Genomic DNA, 12422 nt, shown 5'->3' on the forward strand with positions numbered 1-12422 from the left:
CAAAAAAACATTCAGCGATAACACCCCACTTTTTATTGATTACACAATGTAACACGATGTTTGTCTTTGAAAAGGCAGTGTTATTTTCTAACTCTTTTTTATTGTAAAACAATAGAAAATGTCCATTATTCCTGTCAAGCTTTGCTTTTGTGGATTTTAGAATGATTTTCTTTTTGCCCCAAAATACATACAGTTCACCATTTTTGGACACAAAACGGCAAACATAAAATTGAAAGACACAAATATTTACTTTTGAAGCTTTGGAAATTAATTTTTAATATAAAAAATGAACAGTTTTTCTTGATTTGCCCGAATACAATGTTCACATATAGAACTTCAACCTGCCTTTGTGGATGGCACAGTGAACTGTGCTCGCAGACAGTGATTTCTGGAAGTGTTCCTGAGCCCATGCAGCGATTTTCCTGACAGAATCATGCCTGTTTTTAAGGCAGTGCTGCCTGAGGGCCAAAAGATCACGAGCATCCAACACTGATTTTCAGCCTTGCCCCTTGCGCACAGAGATTTCTCCAGATTCTCTGAATCTTTTGAGGTTCTTACTGTAGATGAGATATTCAAAGTCTTCACAATTTTGCATTAAAGAACATTATTTTGAAATTGACCACAATTTGTAGATGCAGGGTTTTTTGGGGTTTTTTTTTTTTTGTAGAACCTCTCTAAGATGGTCTTTTTAGGCCCAATCATTATACTGACCCATTTCCAGTAAACCCGATGAGTTACAAAATGTTCCTTTTAGCACCACTTACTTTTCCAGGCTTTTTCTGCCCCTGTCCCAACCTTTTCAAGATGTGTTCCTGCCATCAAGTTCAAAATTAGCTAATATTTTTCTTAAAATGGTACATTTGACCAGTTTTATTTGTTCTATTGTGACTGCAATATTGATTTATGAGATTGGAAGATCATTGCATTCTGTTTTTATTTACATTTTACACAGTGCCCCAACTTATGAGATTGGGGTTGCACTTAATAATGCACCAGTGCCTCTGGGTCTGTATTTACTCACAAAACAAATTAATTTTGTGAACATTTTGTGGAAGTATTTATTGCCACCACACATTCTTTGGAGGAGTCAGAAGAGAAAAGTGGAGGAGATCTGATACTAGGACCCCATTAATGAGCCACTAATGTTTGTTTCGTGTTTCCTTGTAGAATCATTGATTGATAATTCGTTAGTTCCTAGTTAATTTGTTAGATCATCATATACAGATGTAAACACTGTAAAGATTTATATTCCTTACAACCAGGGTTATTATAGTTAACGAAAACGAACGAAATAACGAAAACTGAAATTGAAAAAACATTGTCGTTAACTGAAATAAATAAAAACTATAATTAAAAGGAAAAAACGATAACTAATTAAAACTGAATTGTGAGTTTACAAAACTAACTAAAACTAACTGAAATTATCGATAAGCTGACTTTCATTTACTTGTTTTTTTTTTTTTTTTAAGCCTTGTGGATTGATATGAAATCATTTTTTCCGCTCTCCGAGTTTAAGCTGGGAGCGCCATAGGACAACTGTGTGTGTGAGTGCGCATGTGCGTGCGCTCACCGCGCTGGTCTGCAAAGTAATGGCTGCGGTCTGCCGAGAAAGAGGCAGAGTCCCGTATGGAGGTTCTTTGAGTACAAACACCTGCACACGACCACAAGGTAATTAACACACACAATCCAGCTACACAAGCATAAATGTGGACATGAGGTCGGCAAGTTCCGTAGGTTGTGTACAGAGGCCGCAAAGACCCTGCAGGTTTAATTAGCGAGCATCTAACCAAGCTAGCTCCAAAACAGAAGCAGCTTCAGGTGGTGAGAACATCAGGATGCAGCTGGATTTGAGCTTTGACTCCTTCAAAGAGTTTGTTTTTGTCAAACACCACATGTAGCTGTTGTTAATCTACTGCACTGATGCTGAACTTTATTGTGGAGTTTATTGTAGAATTTATTGAGTTTGGGAGTTCATGTTTTTCTTTGTTTCTCCCTGTTGATGTTCATGTGTGTCCTTAATATTACACACATTTAGCATGTCTTGTGAACAGTTGGTTGTTGAATATATTTCTTTAAACTGTATCTTTTGTCAAGTTTTCATTACACAATAGTCACTTTTGCGCCTTGAATCTTGCACCTGATTAGGTATGAAAATACTAAAACTAATACTGAAACTAACTGAAACTAACTAAAACTAAGCATGAAACCAAAAATAAAAACTAATAAAAACGAGAAAATCCACTCTGAAAACTAATTAAAACTAACTGAATTAAAGAAAAAAAAGTAAAAACTAACTAAAACTAAACTATAATGTAAAATCCAAAACTATTATAACCCTGCTTACAACAATCTAAAAGTCTCAAGCTCACAGATGCATTTTTTTCAAGTAGCGTTACAGTTTTTTAATTTAACTTTTTATATTTTTAACCCTGGGTACACATACAGAGTACCTCTTCCATTATTGCTAACCTCACTAGAGCTGTTGTGGCTTAAGAAGTGAATCATTATACTTCCAAAATCTTATTAAAAAAAGCCTTTCCAGAAAACTGGATGTTATTGTATTATTTTCTATTCTATTCATACACCATACTCTGCAAGAATATGACAGTCTGTCTGCACCTTAAGGTCTATTAGTAGTCCATGCATATAATCTAATGCTGACATTTCTCTTAAACTGCAGGCTAAGAAGATGCTGTGATAGAGAGAGAAATCTTAAACAGGGAACTGCAGCAGCCCAGCCAACATCACAGGTACCTTTGGTGCTAGAAGGGGACGCAGTGTTTGGCCTGTGCCGCCTGGACAGTGTAATGCTGCTCGGAGGGTTTGTGCTTTGAACAGAAACCAAGCTCTTGCACCTGTTTGAATGTTATCAGCCTATTAAATGGCTCGCATCAGTTGTTGTCACTCCTAGACATACTGTCAGTAGGCGGCCTCCTCCACCAGCTAATACACTCTGCTGTTTTTTTTGTTTTTTTTTTTCATCATTTGAAGGGGTGGTGTTGCTCTGTTAAAAACACACATTGGACAAGTTTGCACTTTGGTCCATGTTGACATGTCAGCATCGCACAGTTGCTGCAGATTTGTTGGCTGCACATTCGTGATAAGAATCTCCCAAAGGTGCTCTATTACATTGAAAACTGGCGAGTGTGGAGGCCATTTGAGTGCAGTGAACTCAATGTCACATTCAAGAAACCAGTTTGAGATGATCTGAGCTGCAAACAGTACACTGTGGTCACAACAGGACAGATGTTGTCGGCAACAATGCTCAGGTAAGCTTAGTTGGTAGTAAGGAGCCCAAAGTGTTCCAAGAAAATATCTCAGATACCATTACATCCCCACCACCAGCAGCAGCCTGAACTGTTGATACAAGGCAGGATGGATCCATGCTGTTTACACTAAATTCTCACCCTACTATCTGAATATAAAGCAGCAGAAATTGAGACTCATCAGATCAGCAACTTTTTTCCCCCAGTCTTCTGTTGTCCAGTTTTGGTAAACCCCATCTGCTTGAAGGTTTGACATGTTTGTTCAGAGATGCTCTTCTGCATACCTGCATATGAGTTGCTATTTGCGTTCCTGTTGCCTTCCTATCAGCTTGAAGCAGTCTGGGCATCCTCCTCCTTCGTCTGGCATCAACAAGGCATTTTCACCCAGAGAACTGCTGCTCTCTAGATATTTCCTATTTTCAGACTATTCTCTGTAAAACCTAGAGATAGTTATGTGGGAAAATCCCAGCAGATAAGCAGTTGCTTAAAAACTCAGACGAGCCCGTCTGGCACCAACAACTGTGCCATTCAAAGTGACTGAAATTACCTTTCTTCCTCATTCTGATGCTCAGTTTAGAGAATTTCAGCAGTAATCTTGACCATATCTACATGCCTAAATGTCTCACCAGACATTCAAATATATGCTTGACATCTTTTGACTGCAGCAAAATCTTTATTTCACATAGTAATGAGCTAATTATCCTAATTACACAAACTGCCCAACATGCAGCTCTTAGCAATCAAGCTGATTTGCAAAACAGAATGTAGGGTTTGTAAAGCAGTATGAAATTGCTAGATGAGATTATTGCCTACTGCAAAAGTTTAAAATCCAAAAAAAAGGGTAAGAAAATCCAACCAAGAAACTCTTTTTTTTTTTTTTTTTTCTTCAAGGTTGAGCTTGAAAAACACCTTTTTCCTGTTATACACTTGATTTTAAAGGTGAATTGTCATCTTTGGATAAAGTTTCTCCAGCTACAAGGGTAAATAACACATTAAAAAAAGGGTCAGCCACATCTCTTGTCAGTTCAAGTGTTACCACTACTACTACTACAGTGTTGCAGCAAAACAGCACAAAAACAATGATAATGGATTGCCCAAACTCTGAGGATTGAAGTATTGCACCTTCACAAACAAGCCCGTAGAGAGCAGTGGAGCACTTTCTTTTGCAGACTCATAGATCTTACAAGAGGACATTCATGCTTGGCCTCTTTAGGGAGAAGATCCGCGGCTCAGTGTCAGGATGAACACATGAAGCAGACAGTTGTGACAATGTGGGTGAAAGAGAAAGACAAAATGCAACATAACAGATTTAGCTGTTATTACAGTTCGATGCTACATGAAATTAAATCCAGTGATCCATAAATGTGTTTGGAGGAATGAGCATGTTTTCACGCATGGAACGTCAGATCAGTTGCCACATGTGAGCGATTGTGCTGAAAACTGTTCATCCGCTTCTCTGTGCACTAAGCCCATGTGAACAAAATGGTACAATTCAAAGCTGATGCGCATCCTCATATTGTAGTTGGTGTGGCACCGATGTAAATGAGAGGAGAACAGCTTGAAATTGATGGCAGCCCAGAGGATAAAATAAGATGAGATACTTAACACTGCCTGCCTGACTGCAGTGTAGGAGGGAAAACAGAGCAAGAGAGGAAACAGAAAGAGAAGAGAAAACAGCTAAAGGCCTGATACATCCCTCCAGCTCTCATTAGGAAAGGGAGAAACAGCAGGGTTTGGTTGTAAACGGGGGGCTAAGCCTGAGAGCCAACAGGGCTCTAAGGTCCAAACTCAAAGCCTCTAAATGTTAACAGACACACACTCAATTTCTAAAGAGATATCTCAAAGTTTTGGGGAAATATGCTCATTTGATTTTATGCAATTCAGTGCCCTATCATTTCTACATTAAATATGCAGCTGGACTCAGCAGCAGGTTAGTATAAAAATCAGAAATGCAGAGAAAAATGGGCATGATTTTTATAAAGGTATATCTGCCTGTACCCCTTCTAAAACTTACTGATTAACACTTGTGAAAATGTTGTGGATTTATGAGGAGTCAGATGTTGCATCAGAGCAGTCGGCCTGGACAGAATGCAGGTTTACTGGCTCGTGACCAATGCAATTGAAACAGCACCCTCTCTGAGACTGATTTCACCTGGCAGCAACCACTCGCTAACCGGCCAGGGATACACGATTTCCCTAGTGACTGGTGGCTGCCAGGGGGTCGCAGACCGGTCACTAAGCCTGCAAACCTGAAGCCTTAGTGGCACTGGTATGTGGAGTTGTTTCCTTTTGAACAGAGCCAGGCTAATGCGTTTTTTTAAGCTACCTTAAGATAAAACAACATATAAAGCCATGGGTTTGGAGCAGTCATACACAATTAACAGAAATAAATGGGAAGAAAAATTCATCTTAAGTCACCTGCAATGAATGAAAATATTAACTCAAAAAAAAAATCAGATGTACGTACTTTTTAAAGTGCCCATAATAAGGTTGGGATTCTGTATAATATGGGTAGTATGACTCACTGAAAGTCTTTTAGCAGTAAGAGCAGTCACGGCTTCAGAAATGGTGAAGGCTAAGCTGAGCTTTTAGAGGAAATAAAAGTACTCCAGCAGCACAGACGATAGCTGCTGCAGACAGTACATGTACAGTATAGCCTTTCAAGCTGTCATGACCCTTGTTTCCTCCAGCCCCTTAGCAGAATGTGACTAAAGATTATGGTGCTTGGAAATAGCAGAGTGGCACCACAGCATGCTCGCAAATTGGGATTATTACAGAACACCCTCGGTGAGCTGAAATATAGATGAGGTAGAGAAGCATTTTGGCACTTAGAGTTGGGTCAAGCAGCACCAGTCAAGCAGCTCCTGCGATGCTCGAGCGTAATGACATGCACAAAAGCAATTTCTTTGTTTATGTAATGGTGGGAGCTGATTATCAGAAGCAGAGCGACCTACGTTTTTTCCAGGGTTGCAATTTGCATACATTACCACTGACAAAAACAAGGGAATAGACATAAGAGCTGAAAAGTGAAAACATTCCTGTCACGGTCGAACAGTGCCAAAGCAGTTAAAGAAATGGGGTTAAAAAATACTGAAGCAAACGTATGGCTTGTATAAGAAGCGTGAACAACACTTGCTGCCATTCAGATCCGCTTCAGCAAATCACTGTGACGGCGGATGCTGATGAAGAGGAAGGGAATGTAGCATGAGAGCTGAGGGATGAGGGACAGGAGGTAAAGGAGTGAGAAACATAAACAAAAATTTCCTGCTTCTTACGTTTGCTGAACGAGTGAAACTGCTGAATTTGTCAAATGGGCATATTAGATGAATAATTCAAGGCGGCTGGCAGACTGGATGTTTGGAGGATGGTGTCAGGAGGTGACAGGGGAGGCACGTTACAGGCTGGAGTGGATGTCAATGACGCATTAGAGGGAATAGCTGCCGTGTGTGTATGAGGAAGAGACAAAGGAGAAACACATGAGACTTGTTTGGTGAGAATAGGAGACACAGATACCGAGTGAAGAAGGGGTTGTGTGCTTGTGAGATTGAGAAGCATGCACAAACACAGAAATACACACACTTGCAGAGGGACTTGCACACAGAGTTTTCAAGATCTATTAGCATATCTCACTCACTATGGAGCGTGAGTGATCATAGAAGCAAACACTGTGCATGCCATTCCTCCACCACCGTTCTGTTTGATGTTGTGGACGCACATTTTCTCCCATCCATAAACCAATAAACTCTTAAAGCCCAACAAATCCGAGGACCGTTATCGATCAGTGGATCCAAAGCTACACTTCTTTGGTCAGAGATAGAGAGATGAGGAAGAACAAGAAGCACCAAAGGAGAGAAGCAGAGATCAAGGCAGCTCAAAGGCTAATTTGATCTCTAACAGTGATTTTCTGGAGAGGCAAACAGCTCGGTTCTGTGGTGGAGAGTTAAGAGTATGGTCGTGTGAAATGACAAACCTGGGTACAGATGCTTATGTTAACGCAATAACATTTAAAAACTTTTCACATTCTCATAACTTTCTAGATAGCAAAAGATCTGACCTGTATCTGGCCTACACTAGACTCTCATCTTGTCCACGCACCATGTGAAATGATGATATTGGGTTGGCCCACTCCTGTTTGCTAGAGCTGCGCCAAAAGTTAGCCAGTGACCCATGTCAACATGACACAAATATAAAATCTGTACCTCATCCCTTACAAATTGGGCAAAGATCCCCATTTACCACATGGGCCACTTCAGGGTGATGTCCAGATTACCCACTTCAGAGTGCACCACATGTTGAAATGGCCCACATTGTGATTCGCTGTTTTACATGTGGGTCACCTGAGCCTTACATCAAATCATTGTCATGCATGGCCCGCATCCACATATTATCTGGGTCTAATGTCTTTAGTAATTCTGGGGCAACTTAGTAAAATAGTCATGTATTCTATCTATCATTTTGCCTGTATAAAGATTTTAAGCACTTTTATTGTCTGTGCTGTCTCTTTACACTCCGCATCCACATCCTCATCCTGGCGAAATCAATTGAATAAAACTGCTAGTTTTCTAGATGAAAATGTTCATCAATATGCTGTTGATGTGCAGGACTTTACAAAAGGTGTAGGTGTTTTGATGCCCATCATACACAGGTAAACTGCACTGGTCTCAAAGAAAATGATTCTGAGCTCAGTTTCACCTTAGAGCACTTACAGTGGTTGTGAGATGAATACACAAGTCAGAGTTTATCAAACTTTTTGAGATATTCTGGGCAAGTTTTAATTTGGAATGTTTTGTCTTTCTGAGAGAAATGTCCTTTTAATGACTAATTATTCTCCATCTTCTTCATCTGTGGACAAGTTATAGTGATCATAAATCATCATAAAAAGATCAAATTTTGAAGTCTGAATCCATGTATGTTTTCATTTTGTCTTACTAAACCTCTAATTAGGCTTGTGTGCATAACCTCAGATTGTGACTGATCTCCCTCACATCTACTTGCAATAGACTCTCTTGAGGGCAAATACTGAAATGAGAAGAAAAAGTGATTCATGTACAGTAAATTAATAAATCAGTGCCATTATATACAAAACACATCCCAATAGCTCTTTTTCATGGATGACATGTGACCTTGTTAAACCCAGGTGTGATCAAAATTAACAAAAGTAATTCCTTTTTACAGTTTGGTTTATGATTAGGTCGACTATTCAATTCAATTCAATTCAATTCAATTCAATTCAATTCAATTCAATTCAATTTTATTTATATAGCGCCAAATCACAACAAACTGTCGCCTCAAGGCGCTTTGTATTGTGGGTAAAGACTAGTCCGCGAAATAAAGGCTCATACGGATTCTTTGTTCCTTCTGTCTGAAACCCCTAACTGTAAGCAATCATATGACTACATATAGGAATGTTTCTACATTAGAAGCTGCAGCGATGGAGGCAAGCAGATGATGGACACACCAATGAAAACAACAGAAACTATATAGTAGATTGCAAAAAGAAGGACTCGCTTTCACTTAAGTAGGTTTTAATTGATGTTTATTTTCAGATTTCACAGGGCAAGCACTGGTGCCTTGCTTGCCCCAGTGTAATGCCACTGATGAAGAGACAGACAAGACAGTGGTGGAACTAAGTGGCAACAATCAAGGTTGAAAAATGAAGCAAATTCAAAACTAAAGTTGCTCAAATAGCCAACTGAGGCTGGCTCAAATAACAAATCAAACCACGTGCTAAAAGTTATCATTTTTCTTAGCACTTGCCTAATATATCACAGCTGTTACTGGGTAGTCAAATACATCCTAGAACAATTCCTTCACAGGCTCAACTGATAGTCCTGTTTTTACTTGAAAAAAAAATCCTATTTAATAGTTCAATTTAGTTTAATTCAGGGTAAATTATATATATATATATATATATATATATATATATATATATATATATATATATATATATATATATTATATATCCATCCATCCATCCATTCTCTTCCACTTGTTCAGGGTCGCAGGGGACTGGAGCCTATCCCAGCTGCCAAAGCGCGAGAGGCAAGGTACACCCTATACAGGTCACTAGCCTGTCGCAGGGCTAACACAGAGAGACAGACAACCACTCACACTCACATTCATACCAATGGGCAATTTAGAGTGACCAATTAACCTAACCCCAGTAACTGCATGTCTTTGGACTGTGGGAGGAGCTTGACTAAATATGTCTAGTCTAATTTAAAAAATCTAAGAGGGTCAAAACAGTCAAAAGGCCAGTTCAAGGCTTTAAAAGTGCACAAACCAATGAGTGTCATTGCTGTCGCACTAAACACTAAGCACTAAACTAAATAGTACATGGCACCAAATCACTCAACACTCTTGGCCAGATTTTCACTTGCTTTTTGGTTAAGTTGAAGCACCAAAGTTAGTTAGGCTTTGCCAGAAAACTATTTGGTTAGGGATAGGAAAAGGTCATTCTTTGGCTTAACATACACCTTAACACACCTCTGGGGTGCAGAATTTTGCCACATCAAATAGTGATTACACCAACATATATTTACATATACTTTTGCATGTCTTTTAGGTCACTTAACTTTAAAGTATAAGTATAGATGGCAATAACTGGTCTTGGATCGGTGTACACTGTTCTAACTTGCCACACCATTTCCCCAGTGTCGTGCATGCTGCCTCACTTACAAAGTTTACTGGCAGATGTGAGCAGAATTAAGCAATCAGTCATTTTGTTTGTTACATCTGTGCTATTCTTGAGGTCTATATCTTTTGCCTATAATTTTATATGGGAAAATAAATATTGAGAGCCACTGGGAGTCAGCTTCAGGGACTGGCAAGCCAGTGTGCTGAAATTTACAATTTTATTGTTACCTTTATCTTTTATTCATGTCCATGAAATCACCTTGGAAGCCCACCATGGTTTGCTAATTATCAGTAATGTATAGAGCTGCAGTGTATGGCTGATTTGAATTCAGGTCAGCAAGTTAAACTAAATAATGGAGAAAATGTATGTAGGTATATAGAGATTCTCAACACTGAAACTTATTGTTAGATTCCCAAAGGAGATTAAAAAAAGACCACATAGGAAACATCTAAAGAACCATATACCCTCATTTTGAGCTACCTCAGCTAAAAAAGAAACGCTGCTGGGAGAGTGGTGCAAGGTCTGGATGAAGTTTATTTAACAAGAGTCAGTGGAGGTGCTACCATGCAGGGAAGATGTATATGAAGCAGAACCATTATTTAGCAAACACACAGGAATACACATTTATGAAAGCCAGATAGCTGTCAAGTGTCTGCTGTAGTAATTCAAAGGCAAAGGAGGATTTCAAACATTAACGGTCTTCCATAATTCCTCTTAATCCAAACACTAACATAACAGTAGGAAGTTCAGTCTAATTGAGAAGAGGATGAAAGCCAAGAATATCCTGTGTGGGGAAAGATATCTGGATTAATTAGTATTGTAGTGCTTATGTTTCTGTGTGTGCTTGATTGTGCAGCTGTTTGTACGGGTGTGCCTGAGTAACACTGTGCACGCGTGGACCTGTGTTTGTGTATTTGACGGGGTAATTGTTACCGTATTATATCCTTATGTGCAGAGCAGCCACCTCATCAGTGAACGTTCAGTCATAAGAAGCATGTTTGATTGGATTTTCTTGTTTTAATCACTCTGCCTCTATTTTTGCTTATGGTAGCAGCAATTACAAGGATGGATTAAATTTAAATGCCAACATGTTAAAGGTACGCAATCACCGCCACAAGCACCATAAACACAGAGGAATCCAGAGGCATCATTTTAAATGAAAAATAACATGCTTGTGTGTACTTGCACACAGACCAGTCACAACATTGAAGCTGCCTGTTGTGTATGTCCCCAACATGCTGTCAGAACAGCTACTCAGTCTCATTCATATTTAAAGAGGTTTGCTCTTCACCTATCACTTCGTAGCTGACAGTAACCAAACATTCCAGGCATATTTCCCACCCCTTCAGATGTTAATTTGCATTATTCTTTTCTCCCATTAAATGTCACTTTAATTGTATGGCTCAGAGTTGATATTAGTTTGATTTGGCACATGCCCACTTTGGCATTGCCAACTGCAGGTTGGTCAGTTTCATTCTGTCTACGTCTCCGCTAGTCTCTTCCTGTCATTCTGGAACTGAGTTGTAGGCATCAGCCTTATTCTTCTGCTTGATCAGATTGGAATTTGTGGAGTTTGGAGGCCGGGTCACTGTGCTTTTCACAGATGAGAGCAGGTTCACTCTGAGCATTTATTTCCCTGTAAATTTTGTAGTGATTGGTATAGATTTGAAATAATTTTCTGATATGGTGTATCCTTATATGCATTTTTGACAATATCAAAAATTTCTTCATTGGTTTTAGGATCTTGTTGTTTAGTTTTTTCCCCCCTAAAAGTCTCTAATTTTTAAGTATCTAAACAAATCTGAATTCTGTAGTGTAAATTTATCCTTAAGGTCCTGGAAGCTCGTCACTTTTCCCTCCTTCAACAAAGTCCAGTATGTTGTGAGACCTTTATTAGACCATGATTTAAATGTTGAGTCTGTTTTACGAGATAGGAACTCTGAGTCGTAAGCAAACCACTTAAAGACTTCCGCCCTCTGTTTTAAATTATGTTTTTGGAGTAGTTCACTCCATACCTTCATTGAAATTTTTATCCAGGGATTATTAGTGTCTCTCAGGGAACTTGCCATTGATGTATCTCCCAACAAAGTTTTGATGGGGAAACCGCCTCCTCACTCCGGGGAACTGTCAATTTCCTTCCACCTTGAGGTATAACTGGGCTTACACCATCATCCTATCATTGGTTTTATCTGAGTTGCTCTATAGTAATCATACAGACATGGAAGGTTTGGTCTTCCTTTCCCTTTGGGAAGCTGCAGTGTTTTAAACTTGAATCTTGACTGTTTTAGATGCCCATATAAACCTGAATATTATTTGATCCCATTCAGTAAAATAAGAGTCTGGTTTCTCAATAGGAACAGACTGGAATATGTGCAACAATCTTGGGAGGATATTCACTTTTACTGTTTCTACTCTAGCTTGGATGCTGAGGTAGGGAATTAAATTCCATCTGTTAATGTCTGCCACTATGTCTTTTTTAAGTGGGGAGTAATTGATCTCCTCCAAACCAGTCAAATCCA

The 12422-nt window shown here is 39.1% G+C and overlaps 1 long non-coding RNA gene across 1 annotated transcript in view; it reads left to right on the plus strand.

Moving 5' to 3' along the window:
* The first annotated feature begins 1658 nt into the window (after positions 1-1658).
* Positions 1659-12422, plus strand: part of LOC115798026 (uncharacterized) — a 37543-nt gene continuing 26779 nt past the window's right edge. The window contains exons 1-2 of the long non-coding RNA XR_004021469.1: positions 1659-1668; positions 2681-2750. This is a non-coding gene — a long non-coding RNA (uncharacterized LOC115798026). The remainder of the gene's footprint in view (positions 1669-2680; positions 2751-12422) is intronic.

Source organism: Archocentrus centrarchus, chromosome 19 (genome assembly GCF_007364275.1).
Source record: "Archocentrus centrarchus isolate MPI-CPG fArcCen1 chromosome 19, fArcCen1, whole genome shotgun sequence".
In the NCBI taxonomy this organism is placed as follows: Eukaryota; Metazoa; Chordata; class Actinopteri; order Cichliformes; family Cichlidae; genus Archocentrus; species Archocentrus centrarchus.